This window comes from Miniopterus schreibersii (genome assembly GCF_964146895.1).
Source record: "Miniopterus schreibersii genome assembly, chromosome: 14".
In the NCBI taxonomy this organism is placed as follows: Eukaryota; Metazoa; Chordata; class Mammalia; order Chiroptera; family Miniopteridae; genus Miniopterus; species Miniopterus schreibersii.
In genome coordinates, this window is record NC_138114.1 from 40694417 (window position 1) to 40715655 (window position 21239).

The 21239-nt window shown below is 37.3% G+C and overlaps 1 protein-coding gene and 1 pseudogene across 14 annotated transcripts in view; both read left to right on the forward strand.

Moving 5' to 3' along the window:
* The window catches only part of GBF1 (golgi brefeldin A resistant guanine nucleotide exchange factor 1), a 103575-nt gene that overhangs the window by 26429 nt on the left and 55907 nt on the right, over positions 1-21239 (forward strand). The gene's annotated exons all lie outside the window — the stretch shown is intronic.
* LOC308567231 (ferritin heavy chain pseudogene) lies at positions 20625-21217 on the forward strand (annotated as a pseudogene). The gene has a single exon. The product of its transcript is annotated as a ferritin heavy chain pseudogene (transcript).

Sequence of the window (21239 nt, forward strand, 5' to 3'; positions counted from 1 at the left end):
GGAGACACTTTAAGACCATACTCTGCTCCTCTTTAAACTTTACCCCCACAATTTATCATACATTGATGATTCTTGCCTGAACTATTTTTAGGTTGCAATGAAGGTGAGTTTTGAATGATTGCTTAAATTACCTGTTTTTAAAAGATTTGTACTTAGGCTTGGGCATGAACTGTCTTTCCAGCTTGCTTGTGTTAAGAGTTTCTTTTCTTTTTAAGAAACACCATTGCATGCCCTAAAGGTCTATATTTCTTTATGCCTTTGGTGATTCTGTTTTTAAAAAATAGTAACCAGAGAGAGTTTTGAAAATTGGAAAAAGGTTTATTTCAGTCTGGCTTGACTGGGGGCTTGGTAATTTTCTAGAATATGGCAATGTAGCCCAACTGAAATTTGTTATCCACTCAACCAACAGCATAAATACTTCCCTAAGCCAGACTAGGAACAGCCACATGAAGCTGATTCATTCTCATTCCCTCTCTCTCTCTCTCTCCCTCCCCCCCCCTTCTAATAAGTGGGATGGCAATACGAATTCATCATCATATTTCAACTTTTATTCTTAAATCTATTTTAAAAGCCTGATTGGGCTCATTAAGAATTTCTACTTTAGCTTTTTTTTTTTTAAATATATCTTTATTGATTTCAGAGAGAGGAAAGGAGAGGGAGAGAGAGAGACAGAAACATCAATGATGAGAGAGTCATCGATCAAGCCCACAACCAGGCATGTGCCCTGACCAGGAATCGAACCCCGATCGCCTGGATCCTAGGTTGACACTCAACCGCTGAGCCATGCCCGGCCGGGCAGCTTTTTTAAATCTGTAATTTTAAACTCTCCAGGAGTTTTAAGAGAGAAATGGTTGAAAAAGCATTTTCCCATTCTTATTTACTATCACTCTTTTCTCTCTTTCCCTCTTTTTTCTCTGCATTTTTTTTTTGGCCTCTACTTTCCTTTCATTTCCTTTGAGAGATCTGATCAATATGCATGACTGTGCCTCCTTAAGAAAAGGTGACAGTTTATTTTGTTAATTAGATTCCACTTATAAGTGAGATCATATAGTATTTGTCTTTTCTCTGACTGAGTTATTTCACTTAGCATAATAATCTTCAGGTCCATCCATGCTGTTGCAAAAGGTAAGGTTTCCTTCTTTTTTTACAGCCAGGTAGTATTTCATCGTATAACAAAACTGAAACAGAGTCATGGATACATGGAACAGACTGACAGCTGTCAGAGAAGGGGGACTGGATGAAAGAAGGTGAAGGGATTAGTCAAAGAACATATATACATAACCTATAGACACAGATAACAGTGTGGTAATGGCCAGAGGGAAGGGGGCACTGGGGCTGGGTGGAGGTGGGCAAAGGCAAGGAAAATGGAAACATCTGTAATAGTTTAAAAAAAAAGAAAAGATGAGAGAAAGAGTTATTGCTTTTGAGTCTCAGGTTCTTTGCTGTTACCGTGGAGAGTAGGCTAATGACATGATATTACTAATGAAGGCTTGTCAGTTATCATTATGGTTTGTTGAGGGAGCCTTGCACATGATAAATAGAAAAAAGAGAGAAGTAGGGAAAGAAGAGAAAAGAAAAGCAGCTGAGAGGCTGGAACTATAGAGAAATGAACAGAAAGGCAAAGATGAAAAGGACTTGGGACTGGGTACACAGAAATGGGTGGGAAGGACCAAGAATACAGAGCTGCTAAAATAGGAAAATGGAAGTTCTAACATTTACCTTTACCTACTCCAGTGTTTGGGCTTTCCCCTTTTCAGTAGAGTGTACTATGAGGTAGTGTGAGGTGGGGTGAATGAAATGGTCCCATTCTTGACTCCTTGGATCCATCCACCCAGAACTGAAGAATTTACCCTGTAATAAGGTGACTTGATAGCCTGATCCTGGTAGGTTGGAGTGAAAGAGGCTGTTATTAAGTAATAGTGATGGGTAGCTACTATTAATAGTTATTTTTAACCTCCTATTTCAATCCCTTCATTGTTCAGGCTCCTTCATTGGCTACCATGAGAGCAGTCAAAATTAGCAACTATATAAAATGAGGTACCTCTTGTCTCCCCAGTCACTTCCAAAATAAACAGGGAGTAATACTGTCCATATTTTGTCTCACTTTACTCTGAAGGCTACCGATAGAGGAAGCATGGATTAGTGTGTAGTGATTTCTAGGCTCTGTCCTCTGGACAAATTCCCCTCTGAGTGCTGTGGCTGAATGACAGGACCATGTGGCAGGAGTGCAGCTGGAAGTATATCATCGGCAGATTTGGGTTGGGTAAATATAGCAGGAGCAGGATGTCAGTGTGGGAGATGGATTGTTCTGGGAAAGGAAGTGTTGTCTTTCGTCTGAGAAACAATTTCCTGCACTTCTGGGGCTCTTGCTTTCTCCTCCTTCTACTTCTTTTTCAAGGCAGAATAGGAGTTGGCAGGGGGCGGCTATACTTTCCCTATTCTGTCTCTGGCTGGCTGGCTGGGACATTTGAAGTTGGGAGTAGATCTGTTTCCAGATCTATTTCAGCCAGTTAAGAAATGGACCCAATAAAATAGCCATAGCCATGCCTTACAGTTCACTTTTTCCAGTCTTAAATTAAAGCACATACCTGCATAGAGCCTCTTTTAAAAAACTAATCATTCTTTTAGTAATACAGACAGGTTGAGAGACAAAAATAATTATACAAAGAAAATCAACTCTATTGAAAGTCAGACATGAGACACCAGCTGGCAGGAAACAGCTGGGATGTTTCTGGGGGCTACACTCTTCCACACCAGAACTTAACTCTTGAAGCTATCTCTGTTATCTGATCTACTTAAAATGGCTGTCTACTTACCAACAATCTACATAAAAGACTAAATATAATAAATTATGTGGTATTTTACAATTTATAAAGTGCTTTTGCATTTTTTTCTACTTTTTAAAATAGCCTTTTTATTTTAGAATATATTTAGACTTACAGAGAAGTTGTAAAGAAGTTTCCATGTTCCCCACACCAAGTTTCCCCTATTATTAACATTTTATATTAGAATGGTACATTTGTCACAATTAATGAACCAATATTGATGTGTTGTATTAACTAAAGTTCATACTGTATTCAGATTTCCTTGGTTTTTACATAATGGCCTTTTTTCTGTTTAGGATTACACCCAGGATACCGCGTTACACTTAGTTGTCATGTCTACTTAGGCTTCTCTTGGCTGTGACAGTTTACATATTTTTTTAAATTTAAATTTCATAGCAACCTATAAAATAGACTGGGCCTTTTTAGTATCCCCCTTTTACAGATAAAACTAAGGCTCTAGGAAGGTTAAGTGACATGTTCAAGGTTACACAGTAAATGCTTCTATTAAAATGTGATTATAATATATGAAAAAGGCAATGAGGTAACTATTTGCTTTTTATGTGGATGAGGGCAGAACTGTAGCTAACTTTCAGGTGGGCCCATTTGCAGAAGAGGAGGAAGAAACAGAGGTGAATATAGCTTACTTGTTTCTGGACAATTCTGTCTTACCTGGATACAAATTAACATTATTATTTTAATCATAATTCCATGAGGAATACCCTTTCTCTTTGTAATTCTGCTGTCTACCATAGAAGCTGGTCCCAGAGAATCCTGTGCTGCCAGTTTAATTACCTTTTTCTCTAGCAGCAAATTTCAGGCTGCCTCACAGCTCCCTGTTGTTAGACACCCAAGTTCAAGAGGACGGTCCATCAAAAGCATGACATACACACTAAAGCAACCAGGCTGTTTTTGGCATGTGTGAAGGTAACAGCCTGGGACAAAAGCACATTAATTTTTTTAGTTCTGGTATTTATTTGGATAGACTGAAGTTCTGGGGAGAGGTTGGAGATTTGTAGAACTGTAGCACTGAGAAGTAGTAGAAAAATTAAAAATCTAACAAGACGTGACAATTTTTATATCCAGAGGGGTGAGTGAGGGAGAAGGGTGAGAGGAGGTAAAGTGTAATATGTAACCCATGATCATAGATACTATTAAAAGGTCATCTCAGGGCAATGGAAACTATGAGGGTTCAAACCATCAGATCTTAAGGGAGGGAATATCACCTCTTGCCTATAGAAGTAGTCATAGGATGTACTTGTATTCTAAAGGGCAACTTTTAAAGTGCTCCAACTTAAGCTGACAGGGCAATCAGTTTATTGATACCATTAACAACCACTTTTATTGAGCAGTTTTTAAATGAATGGGAATGGGATACTTCTCAGTTTACGCTTTTATGATATATATCTGAGCATAGAGGCTGGTTTGGGAACCCTTGGTAGTGAGTGACTGTTGCCCTTTTTTGTTAATTCTGAGGCCAGGAAAAATCTGATGTTTTTCTCGAAAAGGAAGCTGTGAAAGTAGCAATGAGTAAAACAATGAAGAAGAGCTTTAGGAAATTTACATTATGTTGTGTATCTTCATGGCATCATATAGTGAGTTGAGGACAGGGTAGATTTTTTATTTTTTTATTTTTTATTTTTTTAAATAATCACAGGGAATGTGCTTTTGAATATATCTTTATTGATTTCAGAGAGAGGAAAGGAGAGGGAGAGAGAGAGAAACATCAATGATGAGAGAGTCATTGATCAAGCCCGCAACCCGGGCATGTGCCCTGACTGGGAATTGAACTCCTATCGCCTGGATCCCAGGTCAACGCTCAACCACTGAGCCACGCCCAGCCGGGCAGGGTAGATATTTTAAACCACCAATTATAGGAGTCTTTAAACATCACAGGATGGACCTCATACTCTGAAAATACTTTGCTTCAATAATTTGAAAGAAAAAATGTGAAAGACAAAGTGACAATATAAGGAATGACTATTTGAAGTGCTTCTACCAGAAAATCCTGTCCATTGGTGAGATTTAAACTGTCCTTTGGTAGGAGAAAAGACTGAAGAGGATCTCTAGTTCTGACTGCAAGATTAGAAGTGATGAAGTACCTGTGTCTCCAGAGAACTCTGCATTTAGATCTAACGGAGGAAGAGGAAAGTCCTTACTGTGGCCTTGCATAATCTAAAATCTTCATATGAGTCTCAGCAGTTGTAGAGTCTCTAAGGAGGAGTTTGTGGCTAGCTGAAGCATCTGGGGTTCAGTAAGCCTCCAGTGGGAGTGCAAGACAGAAATGGCTCACTGACATTTCTGCTTCAGGGCAACCAGTTTTGTTGAGTGGAAAGCTACCAGGTCTACTTCACTTTTGCAAGAATACAGAATGATCCCTTTGCACTGTGGACTGATGTGACTACTTGTCTCTACAAAAGCTCCAGAGGAGACACCACAGGCTTTAACTGGAACTTGGTTATGGTTTCCCAAAAACAAAGCTCAAATCCTGTTAAAGCACTTTAGAAAAATAAAGAACTAGAGATAAGGAAATCTTTACTTTCATTTTCAAGAGCTTTTTTAAAAAATTGGGGTAAAATTCATGTAACATTAAATTAACCATTTTAAAGTGAACAATTTAGTAGCATTTAGTACATTCTTAATGTTGTACAACTACCACCTGTACCTAATTTTCTTCACCCCAGAAGGAAAGCCTGTATCCATTAAGTAGTTGCTTCCTTTTCTCCCTTCCCTCCAAACCCTGGCAACTACCAATCTGCATTCTGTGTCTATGGATTTACCTATTGTGGATATTTAATATAAATAGAATAATATGTGATCTTTTGTATCTAGCTTCTTTTACTTAGCATAGTGTTTTCGAGATTCATCCACATTATAGTGTGAATCAGTACTTTATTCCTTTTTATGACTGAATAATATTCTATTGTGTGTATATACCAGTTTGTTTTTCCATTCATCCACTGAGGGACATTTGGACTTTTTCTATCTTTTGGCTATTGTAAATGATGCTGCTAGAAATATGTGTGTATGTGTATTTGAGTACTTATTTTCAGATTTTTTAAATTACGTACTTAGGGGTGGAATTACTGGATCATATGGTTACTTACTCTATGTTTAACATTTTGAGGAGCTTCTAAACTGTGTTACACAGTGGCTGAACTGTTTTACAGTCCCAGCAGCAGTGTGTGAGGGTTCCAGTTTCCCCACATCCTCACCAACACATGATCTTCCAGTTTTTTAAATTATAGCTTCAAAATCTTTTGAGACTAGATAGGACTTCAGCCAGTCCTTATGGACCTCTGAGCATGCTTCTCTTGAAGTCGTTGGATGGCTCTTCTAGGCCAAATAAGGTATTGCGGTTCTAGCTTTATGCTGAAGAATGACTTTCTTCTAAAATCTGTGACAAACATAGTGATCACAAACATAGTCATATGGGTTGCCTAGATAGGGCTGAAATCTGATTTGCCAAAAAAAAAAAAAAAAAAGAGTGTTAGTTATACTTTGGGTTTTGAGAGTAGGTGACGATATTTCAGATTTCATCTCCCATTGGAATCCTGGACCAGGCAATGGTCTGGGTCTTGCTGACTATACAGGAGGCTCAGTTTGCTTGCAGATTGCCAGTTTATTTTCCTACTTGCTGAATAACCTTCTGGAGAGGGAGTTAACTCTAATTCCTGAGAGACTGGTTCTTTTAAAGGTGTCATATAAACTGATTTCAGTTGTTATTCCATTACTACTTATATGAGATTACATACAGATATTAAAACTCTAATGTTCTCATTTTTTTGCTATCTGGCAGGATAGTTTCTTATTTTGATGTCTTCTGCATTAAATTATTAAGTTCCTAAATGCCTTTTTCTTACTTCCTCTTTTTTAGACCATCAATTTCTACTTCTTGTGTCTATATATTGTGGTTTATCTAATAGTCACTGTGGTTAATGTTTTAGAATGTTTTATCTAAATTTATTTTTCTTTTGTGAAAATTATTTTCTTCTTGTGGAAGGAGAAAATTGATGCTGGGATCTGGGATACTTGAACTTCTAGTTCTTTCAGTTTTCTCTATAAATCTAGTTTTCCCTTTTTTCTTAACACTGCTTTCTCTAGTTTATGTGTTGGGTGTTTGATTTTTCTGACTTCTAGAAAAATTTTTTTTCCTAGGGTGCTGTTCACTGTATTTTCCCCTTATAATATTTTAAGTCAGTATGCTTCAGTGTTTATTGCTTCCATTGGTTGCTTTTTTAAAAATGAGTTTGGATCAGTTTTCAAAGTAAACAAAAATTATAGTCTCTGCTGTATCTTCACCTCACCCCCAACACCACTGATGTTAGGTTTGTAAATTCATCCTAACCATTTGATCAAAGTCAGGCTTTGAATTAGGCTTTATATTATAATCAGGTGTGGTTGAATGACAGGTACATCTGGATTTGGTCTTGAGAGATTTGGGGATGTACAAGTATGAGGGGTTTTTTCTTTCTCCTACAGTAATGTACTCTGGTCTATAGTAGGTTGAGTTGTAACATTTATTAAACCACTCCTCACATTGCCTGTTTTCAAAGCTTATCAGGATGACTTTGATTTAGTTATTTGGAACCAAAAAGGCAGTTTGTGGAGCCTGGTCTGGAGTTGTGGAGCAGTAATATATCAGAGATCAGACTTTGGTCCCAGTGGGATTATTTCTCAGGATTTACTTGCCTGGAAGTACACACAGGAGCCAAATGGTATGTATGGAAAGCTTTGCTGGAATGCAAATTGGATACATTTTGTTGGGACCTGTAGGGGATTTTCACCGCTTCATAATTTTTCAAAGGTTTGTTATACATCAGACAGCCACTGCCTCTTCTTTAAATCTTTAAATCCCCCTTCTTTTTCCTGTTGTAAAGGTCAGATTTTTTTTGACAACTGTGTGCAGGAACAAGATTTGCTAAATCCCTTCATTTTTATTCATACAAATATCAGCATTCAGTGAGCATCAGTTATCCCAGCATTTAGAGGTAAGGAAAACTCAGGGAGAATCTTGTGAATCTCAGCTTAGTGCCAGGCATATATCTCTGGGGATAAGTCTGCTGCCTCAACTTTAACCCTTGATTGCTCTGATATGGGACAACACCCTCACAATGGCTAGCATGTGAAGACTACCCTTTACTAACCTCATGTCTATAGCTGTAAGGTAGATAATATAATTAGTGGGAGGGAGCTGTGTTGGACTCTTCTGATGAGGTTTTTTTGCCTGTGACAATCCTTCAATTAGTGTTGAAAGAGAAGGACAATTAATTCCCTTCAGTAGAGACCCTTTAGCTTTACTTAGCTTTTAGTGGTATCTTGTGCAGCAAACCACTTTTAATTTGAAGGTGATTTTTTTTTCACCCAGTAGGTAAAATCATATTACCATATACTGCAGTTTCCCATTAAACTTGTTTAGGTTGAGGTTATCTATTATCTATTACTATATAACAAAATACCCTAAAACTTAGCTGCTTAAAAATTGTTTTATTATTTCATACAGTTCCTGAGTGTCAGTAATCTGGGAGCCACTTAGCTAATGGTTCTGGCTTAGGGTCACTCAAGACGGTCTACCCAGGGTGTAGCCATTTGAAAGCTTCTCTGGGCTGGAGGATCTATTCCAAAGCTCACTCATGTGGCTATTGGTAAGAAGTCTCAGTTTCTCACAGGCTGTTGTCCAGAGGCCTCAGTTGCTTACAATGTGGGCCTCTCCATAGGACTGCTTGCAACATGGCAGTTGGCTTCCACTAGGCGAATAATCCAAGAACAAGTGCAAAAGCCACACTATCTTTTCTGACCTAGTCTCAGAAGTAACCTACCATCACTTCTGCCATATTATATTGGTCACCCAGACCATCCCTGATACAATTTGGGAGAAGACTGCACGAAGGTCATTGTCATTGGGAGTCATCTTGGAGGCTGGCTACACAGAATGTTAATTGGAAACTTCCAGATATTCACTTGGACTTAAAGATTGACTTTTCCCCCCATGAAAAATTACATTCTCACACTCAGCCCCCCCCCTTCCTTTTCTCAAACTTTCATGTCTCTGAAATTATCCAGGGTGTATATGGCAAATACATGTGTGAATATTGTTTCAACATGTGAATCTCCTTCTCCTCCGTTGCCATCTCAGCCTTAAGCACTAATAAAAACCTTCTATTTTTCTTTTTTCTAAAGCAAGCCAGTAAGCTTTCTTTCTCTTTCCACCCTTTCTCTTTGTCTCTTCCTTTAGAGGGGGGTGGTCTGCAGCAGGTGGTTCAAGGAGCCCTTTCCTCATGAGAACCCGTCAGTTGAACTCAAGTAATCTTCTGTTTCCTCAACCCTCTTACCATTGACCTCTAAAATTTGGGGCAAAAGGACTAGCGTGACCAGAGTTATGGGGCCACCATTGATTTTCCAGACTGAGATATATAATGATATGAGAGCTCTTCTTGTATTCTACCCAGGAGCTCTGAAATGGAGATAAAGGCCTTGTACATGGGAGATATTTTAAAACTAAATTATTTGTTTGTTACTTGATGGTTTCATTTGGTCCTTTGTGTATCAGTCAGAAAGGAACTTGAAGAGTTATTTGCTATTCTTCACTTTTGTAGGACAAGCAGGTCTATAGTCACAGTGATGAAGAATGTACAGGTTGATCCTGAAGCTAACCAGGGAAACTGTTCAGTGACTATGCAAGCCATGCTGTTACATTCACATTTTCCCCCCACCTTCATGTATACCAAACTCTATACCTGATAACAGAAACCTTCGTTGTGAAATTGAACTTGTTTGGCCCTTGCAGGATTAAAATGGAGAATTAGTTTCCTTTCTCAAAAATTCCAGAGAATCTTTGGCTTCCTAGGAAAGCCAGAAACTGTGAGTAAGCTCTGTTCTCATATTCCTGTTTCCATTGACTGGCCTAGTAGCAAATTTATACCTGGGAAAATCCATTGAATGCTTTCTTGGCTTAGGCTTTACAGAACAAGAGAGTATCTGAAATTGTGTTTAAGTCTATAGAAGATTATAAACAAAAGTAACAAAGTAGTCAAACAAGAACAGAAAACATTTCTCCATAAAATCACAATTTACCTAACTCTCTGACCTCCTCTAATCCTTATCATTATATACATATAATTTAAATAGATTAGTCATTATTTTTGTTCCTTTTATCCATTTAGCATAATTTAATACAGAATTTTCCATCCATTTACCTACATATTTATTATCTTTAACAGCAGTATAAAAATACATCAAATTAGAATGCCATATATAGGTTAACTATTTTTTAAAAATTTTCACCGATAGTGAACTTTAATTATCTTTGTACTGATAACATTATTTCTCTTTCTAATTATTTTCATGAAATAATAGCCCCACTAGTAGAATGATTGAGTTTTATAGCTGTGCTATATCTGATACTGAGTTTTCTAACTTTTAAAATTTTTGCTAATTTAGCTGACAAGATGATATCTTTATAATTTGTCTTACATTTCTTTAATTATTAGCATTTTCTTAAGTGTTTTACTCTTTGGATATTTTCCTGTGTGAATGATCTGTTCTTAATTTTTAGTCACTTATTTGACAAAAATTAGACAGTGTCCTTTCAGATTTGTATTAGCTACTTTCATACCTGGATAATGCTTTTTTATCTTTTATCTTTTCATATTTATTGCCAGTGTGTCGTTCCCCCCCCCCCCCCCCGCCTCATTACTGTGGGCTATTTGAAACCTAGGTAGATAGAGGTATTTTTAGTTTTTACAGAGAGATGCTTGAGTATCAACTCGTTTATTTGCATTTGAATGTAGGAATGAGACGTCCTATGAGAACCTTTGGCTCAGAGTGTGCATGGGAGCCTCCCTGTGTGGAGAGTAGGCAATCCAAGGTGTAAGGAGGGGAGATGAGGACAAGGCTGATACTACATCTATAAATAATTAAAATTTAGCTTTGTACTTTGAAATAGGAATTAGCTCACTTTTATTGTCTTCCCCAAATTATTTACTGTTTGGCCATGAAGAGGAGGCATTGGATTTTTGGAGAAAATACTGTTTTCAGCTCTCAGAAAGTGAAAAGTTCTGATATGAGTCAGTTCTGCCTCTTGTTTTCTCATTTCTCTTAGAGTAAGATGACTGAATGAAAAGTCTGGGTTTGGGAATTTTTTAAACTGGATATGATACCCAGCTTCCTAAGTAAGAAAGTGGAATTCTAAATAGTGAAAGGCCCTGTATCCCTTTGCCATGGCACCATGCCCAGGACAGATTGACCATGTGAAAGGTGGAGCTAGTAATCCAGCATGTCATATTTTTCACTGTTGAGCTGTCTTTTTTTTTTTTTTTAACCTCTATTACAGACTGTCATGCCTAATCATTCTCATTGTCTCTGCACAGATTTAGAGATCCAGACTTTTAGAACGTTTTCTAAGGTCCTAGTTTCTAGTGTTGGCTCTGGGCTGTCAATTTTCTTTTCTAAAATGAGAAAAGTCTCTAACATCCCTAAAGTCCTAAGATTCTTTGGGTCCATTGTCCTCTCACAGTTTGGAAATACTTTCAGAGGGATTCTATTGTATATGAATGTCACTGCACTTTATTTGTAATGAAAATTTTGATGTTGGAATATTATAGAATGTAACTTAAAGAAGGAAATATGCACACTTTTTACCTCTATGCATTTTGAGGTAGTCTGACTTTTCAGTTTCCCTTTGTCCTACTATTGTCCAGTTAGGTCATTTTTCAGATAAACTGTGCTTCAAACTTGTTATGTAATTTTATAATGGATAATTTCAAGATCTTTGTATCTTTTAAATTTTTCAATCATACTTGAAAGTGGATTAACATTGCCTGAGTTTCAAGTGAATATTTTTTTATTTTTAAAATTTTACTCATTAAAATACCTTACATTTTATATATTTCTATATGAAAATATAGAAATATACCTCAATTAAGCTTTATAACAATCCCATGAGGTAGGCATGAGGATATGGAATAGTAGCCCTCGATACCTACTTTTTTCATCCTATGCTACTCCTAAGAGGCAACCCCTTTCCTCTCTTTTAGCAGACTCTTTTGGAATTTACTTTGACATTTCTAAGTAACAAAATTATGTTGCTACTTCTTGTTTTTTAAGTTTTAAGTATGATGTTTCACTCATTTGTTTTATCTCTCTGTTAATGTTTATAAGAATCAAGGTATCTTAAAGCTGGAAGAGACTTCAGATCCCCCAGAGATCCAAACTCAAAAAACATCAAGGACCTAGCTGATAATTTAAATGAGTACAAAAATAGGGAGCAGTGTGGACTGTAGCAAACTGGAAGGCTACCTCCATCTAAAGTTATTCAACTCTGTTTTTAACTGCACTCATCAAACAGTTGCAATATATGGACTTTATTTGGATCCTGATTCATGCAAACAAACATAAAACAAAAATTTATGACAATTATAGAAGTATAATAATTGCAAATTGAGCACTAACTAAAACTTTGATACTAAAGCAGTATTACTCTTTTAGATATAATGATAATGAGAATATGGTTGTGTTCAAAATGGATAAAATGATATGATGTACAGGATTAGCTACAAAATAATATGGGAGCTGGAGGGCATAATAAAAAACAAGATTAGTCCTGAGTTGCTAATTATTGAGAATGGGTTTGGGGTACATGGAAGTTTATTATACTAGTCTATTTGCTTTTATATGATTTTGAAAATGTTCATAATAAATGTTAAAAAATTATATAGCTTAAAACCTGGTCACCTTAGCAGAGGAGTAGTAGAATGAGGAAAAGAATCCAGAATAGGCTAGAACAAAGGCAGTTCTATTACCTATAATGTTTAAAGGTTGTCACAAGACCCTTAGTAGTATATTCAGTTAAATAACTATTTGTTATTATAAATATTCATTTGTCTAGTGTATTCTGTTAAATATTTACTTGAGTACTCAGTTAAATATTTATTTGTATTCTTAAGTAGTCAATAATAACATGTTCCAAAATGTGGTTTCAGTTATTCTCAATAAATTCATTTATTTCTATTTAAAAAACTCATAGCATACACCAAACAAAACACATCTGTGGATCAGCCCAGATTTTTTACCTTGCCTTCAGTTTGTAATTCCTGAGTCTGCTGCAGCCTTATCATTTTAGAGAAGAAGAAACTAAAGCACAGAGTGGTTATGATTTGACCACAGTCATGCAACTTATTAGTGGGGAAAGCTAGAACTCAGGTCTCCTGATTCCATATCCCTTGCTTCTTATGAGAAAATTGCCCAACTGACTTAAATAAGAAAAAAGGGTTATGATTTTGCCTGGCAGTTTTTCTGTTCCTTAATCTTAGCTCTTTGTTTTTAGACTACTGGCTAAAGATTTGGCTTCTCTCTTTTTGTAAGATGATAGGGATAAGAGATTCATTCAGCCTTAAAGTCTGGTGAAAATCTAGGCCTAGGGATAGTTATATTTCTTAGAATGATAAGGAATTGCAGAGCTTAGGCAAATGATAAACGTAAAACTTTAGCTGAGGCCGGACTGGAAAAATGAACCCCTTGGTTCTATTTGATCTACAAGTGAGATTTCACTCCCACTAAAAACTATTTCTGTGTGTGGACTTTTAACTTTTATTTTATTTGTATTATTAATATTTTTTTATTCTGACCTGAGGACATTTTTTCCATTGCTTTTCAGAGAGAGTGGAAGGGAAAAAGAGACACACACACACACCAATTGGTTGCCTCCTTCACATGCCCCAACTGGGGCCAGGGATGGAGACTACAACCTAGGTATGTGCCCTTGGCTGGAATTGAACCTGGGACTCTCCAGTCCGGGGGCTAGCTCTCTAACCACTAAGCTAAACCGGCTAGGGCTGGACTTTTAACTTAAAAAAAAAATTATTTTAACTATTTTCTCCAACTCCTAAAGCACTAAACCAGTAACATAGATATACACACTTGCCAACTGTGGGGAATATGTTGCTAAGAAGCTGTGACAGCCTTGGTAAAGTGCTTTGCTGTAGAGCTGTGCCTACGTTTTGCTACCAGGTCAAGTTGGGAAATAAGGATTTGGACAGCCTTATTTTATATGTTTTATTTACGTGCTTAATTTAAAAGCCTAATAAATGTGAGCTGACTTTCAAAGAGTTATTGCTGTACTGGCAAAGATGCACATAGTAAACATTGAGGGAAGAAGATTTATAGAAAGCTCCAGAAGAAAGTAAAATGACTCTTGTAGATAGATTTTAATAGTCTTCTCCCCATTCCAGCTTATTCTCCTATTTATTATCTTCCTACCCTACACTTGTTTGTTTATATATTTTCCCACTAAGACCAAACAGAGACAGAAGGGAAGGAAATGATCTTACAGAATTCCTTTTGGCAGAGAATTTGAGTTCTTTTTTAGATTTTAGTTCAATAACCCTTTTGAAGCATACCCTGTTTTTCTAAAGAACCAGTCACTTACTAAGTGTCATAGAACTCAGGCTTTTATGTATTTTTCTCCCTTTCAGGTGTCAAAAGTTATTAGGATAAATACCATTTTGAAATTGATACAGATACCTGGAATGAAAGAGTTGGAACTAATAGTTTTTAGAATACATTCTAGATATCGACTAGTAAATACTTTGCCCTTACCTATGCCTAGGAACTGTTCTAGACTAGAAGAAGGTAGATTACACACCTGAGTCTTCATCCTGATTTTTAAGAAGATTAAATAGAAAATTAAAGCTATTGGCTAAAATTATGTTTATCTCTATATTTTATTTATAGATCCAGCCACATAATTTAATTTAATATATAATGGCATTGATTCTATTTTTATTTAATTAATTAATTAATTTAATCCTCACCCAAGGATATTTTTTTCTATTACTTTTCAAAGAGAGTAGAAGGCCCCAGGGCAGATGGGTGGGAGGAGAAAGAGAGAAAGACACATCGAGTGGTTGCCTCCTGCTTGAGCCCCGGTCTGGGCAGGGATCAAGCCTGCAACCGAAGTACATGCCCTTGGCTGGAATTGAACCCGGGATTCTTCAGTTCGCAGGCCGAACCACTGAGCCAAACCCGCTAGGGCTTGACTCTATTTTTAGGAAAATAATCGTCTCTTGAACTAGAATATATGCTTCTTGTATTTAGGGGCCATGCTTTTTACATCTTTCAGAGCTTAAAGGATACTGACTTGTATATTTAGTAGATATTTTGTTTGTCATGACTTTATTGGCTCTATTCAATATGGGACACAATAATATTATTAGGTGTCAGGAACTTTACCTATATCATCTCATTTAATCCTTCCAAGAATATTTCAACATAATATTACCCTTATTTTATAGAAGAGGAAACTGAGGTTTCAAAAAGTTAAGAACTTGTGTAAGGTCTGAACTTTAGTAAGTGGCAGAACTGGGATTCTAAACCTTAAGCCTGTTTCACTGATGATAGCTCCTGCTCTTATCTCAATATCATGTTCCCTTAAGAGCTTTGGAATAATTTCTAGAAATATTGACAAACTATTCTCAATCTCTTTTTTGGTAAATATGAAACTCATTTATTCTGTTGTTCCAAAAGAGCCCTTTATATTTAAATTAGGATTATGGACTGCTCTTCTGAGAGCCTAGGCTAATAGGAGGCAGTATAGCAGAGTGGTTAAGAGTATGTATTCTAGAGCCATACAGACTTGGGTTTGAATACTGGCCCCACCTTGGTGACCTTCAGTAGGTTACTTAAACTTTCTGAGCCTCAGCTGCCTTATCTGTAAAATGAGTACAGTATGGAATACTAGTCAGTAATAAGAAGGAATAAACTATTGATACATGTAAGTGCTTGGATGAATCTCAAAACTGTTATGCCGAATGAATGATTTCAGTTATATGGCATTCTGGAAAAGGCAAAACTGTGAAGACAAGGAACAGATTATGATTGCCAGGGGCTAGAAGTGGGGACAAGGTGTAATTACAAAAAGGGGCAGTAGAGAGAATGTTTGAGGTGATGGAACTGTTCTGTATCCTCATTGTGGTGGTGGTTACATGACTTTGTTTATATGTTAAAATTAATAGAGAAGTACACACACACAAAAAAGTGAACTTACCGTATATTCATTTTAGAAAATAAGGTAAAAGTAAAAATGGGGATAGTAATAAAACTTTTCTCATAAGATCATTGTGAAAATTAAAAATAAGATACTGTAACTAAAGTGTTTATCACAGTATCTGGTATGTAGTACACAATGACTAAATTATTGTTTTATTGTTATTTTTATTATTAAAAGTATGATATTAAATTTAGTGACATTCATTGAAAGGACGATGGAATAAGCTGTCACACCATCTGCATGGGTACAATTAGTAAACAGTGAGAAAAATGAGTAACCATGAGTCAGATAGAGTATGTGTTTTCACATGACTCAGCAAGGGACTTGAGGCCTTCTGGAAGGTAGGGGAAAATTAAGTCTAGTATTTCTGGAGTATCTTGCAGCAGGTTTCTTTTGTGGCTGTGTATACAGTTCCCTTGCTATTATTCTTCAACAGAACAGTTTTGGTCTTGGAAACCACAGCTCCTTTTACTGGCTTCAGATTACATCTGAAATTTTGATTGAGCAAACTGATTAAAGAAGGAGCTGGAAGTGGTTCTCGTACTTGGAAGATGGTAACTGGTCTGTATAACAGCTGTGGCTTCCAGAGCCATTTCCTCCTGCCAGCAAGTCTCTGGATTAGACAGTGACAGTAGGAGGGCAAGCATTATTCAAGAGCTAAAAAAAAAAAGTTAAGGTCAAAGTGCCATTGTAGCTGTACTAACAGTGAAAAAGAGACCCTAAAGTAGAACCTTGACCTTTCCATGATGTAAGTTGGTTATCTTGTACCAGAGCTCAGAACCTGAATCAAAGGAAGTTGAATTGATAGTAAAAAGGACTGTGACTTTACAATACCTGCTACACTAGTTACTACTTATTAGTCTTTCTAGCACTTACTGGTGCTACACTAGTTACTACTTATTAGTCTTTGTAGCACTTACTGGTCTGCAATAATTATTCATTTTAGCTAATGACACTGGAATTCAGGAAGCAGAATCTCATCAGCATCTGAAAGGCACATTCTAAATCTCTGTAACTTGGGCAAGTAACTTTACCTTTCTGTGCTTTATTTTCTTTCACCTATAAAATGATGGAACTATCCTGTGATCCCTAGTTTCCTCCCAATACTGATGTTAAGGCTTCCTTTTCTCTATGAATTGGCGTTCTTGGTTCCACATACCTGAGGAGGTGTTAGCTTTAAACTTGGTCACCTCAGTGAAATAGTATTAAGAAGTACCACTGCAATTCTAATTATGGACAATATCACATTCTTAGCTGTAGAAGTTGAAGTCCTTTCAACTATGTTTCTCTTCTAAAGGTCATTTCAATAAATTGTTATTGAATGTCTTCTGTATGCCAGACACTTTTGAGTGCTTTGTGGAATACAAAAATAATCACATTTAGTGAGTGTCAGGTACTGTTTTGGACAGATAAAGAGTAAAAGGTGAGCATTCCTGCCGAAAGGATGGAGGTAGGAAAGTCCAGGGTGTGGGCAAGAGCAAGGAATCCATTGGGAGAGAAGGGTGATAGGTAGGTTGGATTCATGTTATGGAGGGCCTAAACTGCCAGCTGAGGGAGGCCACTAGGTATAATGAAAAGAGACCTAACTGGAAATCTGAAGACTTGAGATGCAGACTGGCCTTTGTCATAATTATGTGTGTGATCTTAAGTAAGTGACTTAACTTCTCTTGACTTGAGTTTCAATACGTACACTCACAAAATTCTCTAAAAACATACCATGCAGTCTCATGGTATTTCTCTAAAATTCTGTTATTTGCCTTAATTCATTTAGAAGTGGGAAATCATTATAGGTTTCTGAGCATGGTAATTTTTGTCAGCAGAATTACTGCTGTTGCGCTGCTTGGATTCTATTAATGCTGCTTCTTCCATTGTTATGTGATTGCTCTGGAGGTACTGTCACTTTAGATAGTTCTCAATGTGGTCAAGGAGTTGGTTATTATCTTTATTATTAGTTTACATTATCAAGAACATGGGAATTACCAGGTGTTTGTTCTTGAATCAGATCTGAAACTAGTCTTGTTTCCTCATGTTATCAGTCACTGACCTGAGAGATAGACCATACATCCAGAGTGTGGGCAGCAGGTAAGTGCTGACATTTTGATGGCCACATCATATTTCAGGGATCTATGAAAAGTCCTGTAATGACCATGGAAAGCCAGCCAAGAATCTCCTTGCCATGGACAAATGGGAGAAGTTACTAAGTTTAGCTGACATTAAGCTGCAAATTATTTGAAAGGTGGAAAAGGATTCTATTCAGAGGCTATCTAGAATTTCCATTTACTAATCAGGCCTGTGTGCTGTAGGGACTTTCATCCCAGGAAAAGTATTGCTTTCTCTCTTCCTCTTTCCCCACACTTTGTGCCTGTTATATTGGGAAGATGATTTGCAGCTCTTATTGGGACCTGGCAAGTTAGTGCCTCCTGCTATTCTTAGATGCCAAGGGCCTCAGGATGATAGAATCAGAGGTTGGAACTGCTTGTTAAAAATCAGAATATGAGCTTAGCTGGACTTGAGTTTTATCCAGAGAATGATAGAGACGTATGGAATACAGTACACTCCTGATTTTTGAGAGGAATATTTCTAGCAATATTCACAAATCACCAAACTTGGCAAACAAAAAAGTCTCTATAAGAACTTGTATAAATCAATAAGAAAAGGGCCAGTTTTTCCCAAAGAAAAATGGACAAAAGACTTGAACAGATACCTCACAAAAGAAGATATCTGAATAGTCAGTAAACATAAGAAAAGACTGTCAACTTCATTAGTCATTAGAGAAACTCAAAGCCACAATGGAATACTACTACACATGGAGCAGAATGACTAAAATGAGCCAATACACCCGTACCCTGTATAAATTCCTATTGGGTATATCCCTAGGGATTGATGCATGTTCACCAAAAGATGTGTATAGGAGCAGTGCTGTTCACAGAAGTCAAAAAGGGGAAACTACCCAAATGTCTATCAGAAGTAAAATGGATAAGTAAAATGTATATTCTCACAATGGAATACTACACAGCAAGGAGAATTTAGTGAACTACAACATACTACAACACAAATGAAATTTTTCAGTGTAATATCGAGCAAAGGGAGCCAAACATAAAGGAGTCCATACTATATGATACCATTTATATATTAAATACTTTTCATTGATTATGCAAAGCAAATAAGTGGTATTAGGAGTCAAGATTATGGTTACCTTTGGAGGGATTGTGACTGGAAAAAGTCATGATAGGGACTTCTAGGTCCTGGTAGTGTTCTGGGTTGTGGTTACATGGGTGGTTAAGTTTGTAAAAATTCATTAAGCTGTATATTTGATGATGTAATGTACATTAACTTAATGGTTTCCTCAAATGTGGAGGATGGGCTTAAATGTGCAGATGCTGAGCAATTATCCAGGCTCACTCAAAAGCTAAATAACCTACTGCTAAAAATTAGCCTTAGAGCAGTATTCAAATTATTGTCTCAGAAAAGTTATTAATTACAATTCATATCTTGGATCTTCAGAGTCACTCTATTTTTATTAGCAGTTGGAATTCTGTTTGTTTGTTTTTTATTTATTGAAGGAGGGATTGTTGTTCTACCTCTTTGTGTATTGGTTATTTGTATGTGCCTTGACCGGGGATCGAACCCACAACCTTGGCGTATCAGGACAATGCTCTAACCAACTGAGCTGTGCAGCCAGGGCAGAGTCACTCTTAAATAGTTGAAATAGTAAATGTTAAATCTTTGGATGCAAGGGTATATATTATTTTGTTCATCAGCACTGATAAAATGGCCTTTGGGGAAATGAGTGTAAGATCACTGAAATGAAATGGCAAGAGGAGGTCTACTATTTCCCCTGATAACACTGATTTTACCCTGTCAAAAGTCAGCCTCCAGAGATTGTAAATGTGAAACTTGCTCTTTCTCTTTAGGCAGCTCACTTTGTGACTTTTTTTTTTAGTTTTGCCTCACTATCCTCATTTGTAAGATATTGCTTGCCCACATTCCATGGCTGATAAGCAGCTCTGGTGTGCTATATTCAGATTAGATTGCCTTTTTTAATTCTTTTGAGAATTTTTTAGTCTTTCTAGTTATGATTTTTTACATGTCTTTGTTTATGGATCTGGAACTTGATTCATTATTAGTTGTGGAACGAAAAGTAAAGATACATTTTGTTCTGAATTGTCTCCCTATTCTAGATCTGTGGTCATAAAGCTTTAATCAGAAGCTAATTTGGTGATACTGAGTTAGGCTTAGAAATTCCTTCAATTCTAGTTTAATTTATTCTGTGTTTCTGGGTTATAGAAAAATCTCATTTTATGATTCTTGGTTTACATTTGTTTAATTTAGGAAAATATTTTAAATATATATAGGCCTTATCTTTTCTGTTGGGCTTTAGGAGCTGTGTTGGATATTTTGAAAGTGGAAAGAAGTCATGTGGATAGTTATGGGATTTAGGTGAATTCGTAGTTGATAGAAGTGGTGAATTGGAAAAGTGGTAGGGTACACATATTTCTCATTCAAATCTAGTCTGTTGTTACTGTTTGATGTCAGAGTAAAAGGTGTTAGTAGCTCAAAAAGGCAAAGCAGACAGTCTTCGCAGAGAGTCTCCGTGGTTTCCTGCTTCAGCAGTGCTTGGGTGGAACCCGGCGCTCCACCCATCCTCGCCAGCAGCCCAGATCCAGCCTCCCACCAGCTCCTCACAGTGCATCCGACAGCCCCAAGGCCCCTCGCTACCGCTCCAGCGCTGCAGCCTCCTCACCTTAGCCGCCAGCATGAGCACGACCAGGTCCACCTTGCAAGTGTACAGAACTACCACCAGGACTCGGAGGCCGTCATCAACCGCCAGATCAACCTGGAGCTCTACACTTCCTACGTCTACCTGTCCATGTCTTACTGCTTTGACCGAGATGATGTGGCTTTGAAGAACTTTGCCAGATATTTTCTTCACCAATCCCATGAGGAGAGGGAACATGCTGAGAAACTGATGAAGCTGCAGAACCAATGAGGTGGCCAGATCTACCTTCAGGATATCAAGAAACCAGACCAGGACGACTGGGACAACGGGCTGACTGCAATGGAGTATGCATTACACTTGGAAAAAAGCGTGTATCAGTCTCTAACGGACTTGCGCAAACTGGCCGCTGACAAAAATGACCCTCATTTGTGTGACTTCATTGAGATTCACTACCTGAACGAGCAGGTGAAATCCATCAAAGAATTGGGTGACCACGCAACCAACTTGTGCAGGTTGGGGGCCCCTGAAACTGGCATGGCAGTGTATCTCTTTGACAAGCACACCCCGGGAGACAGTGATGAGAGCTGAGCCTTGGGCTGGCTTCCCATAGCCATGGGGTGACTTCCTGGTCACCAGAGCAGTACCTACATGT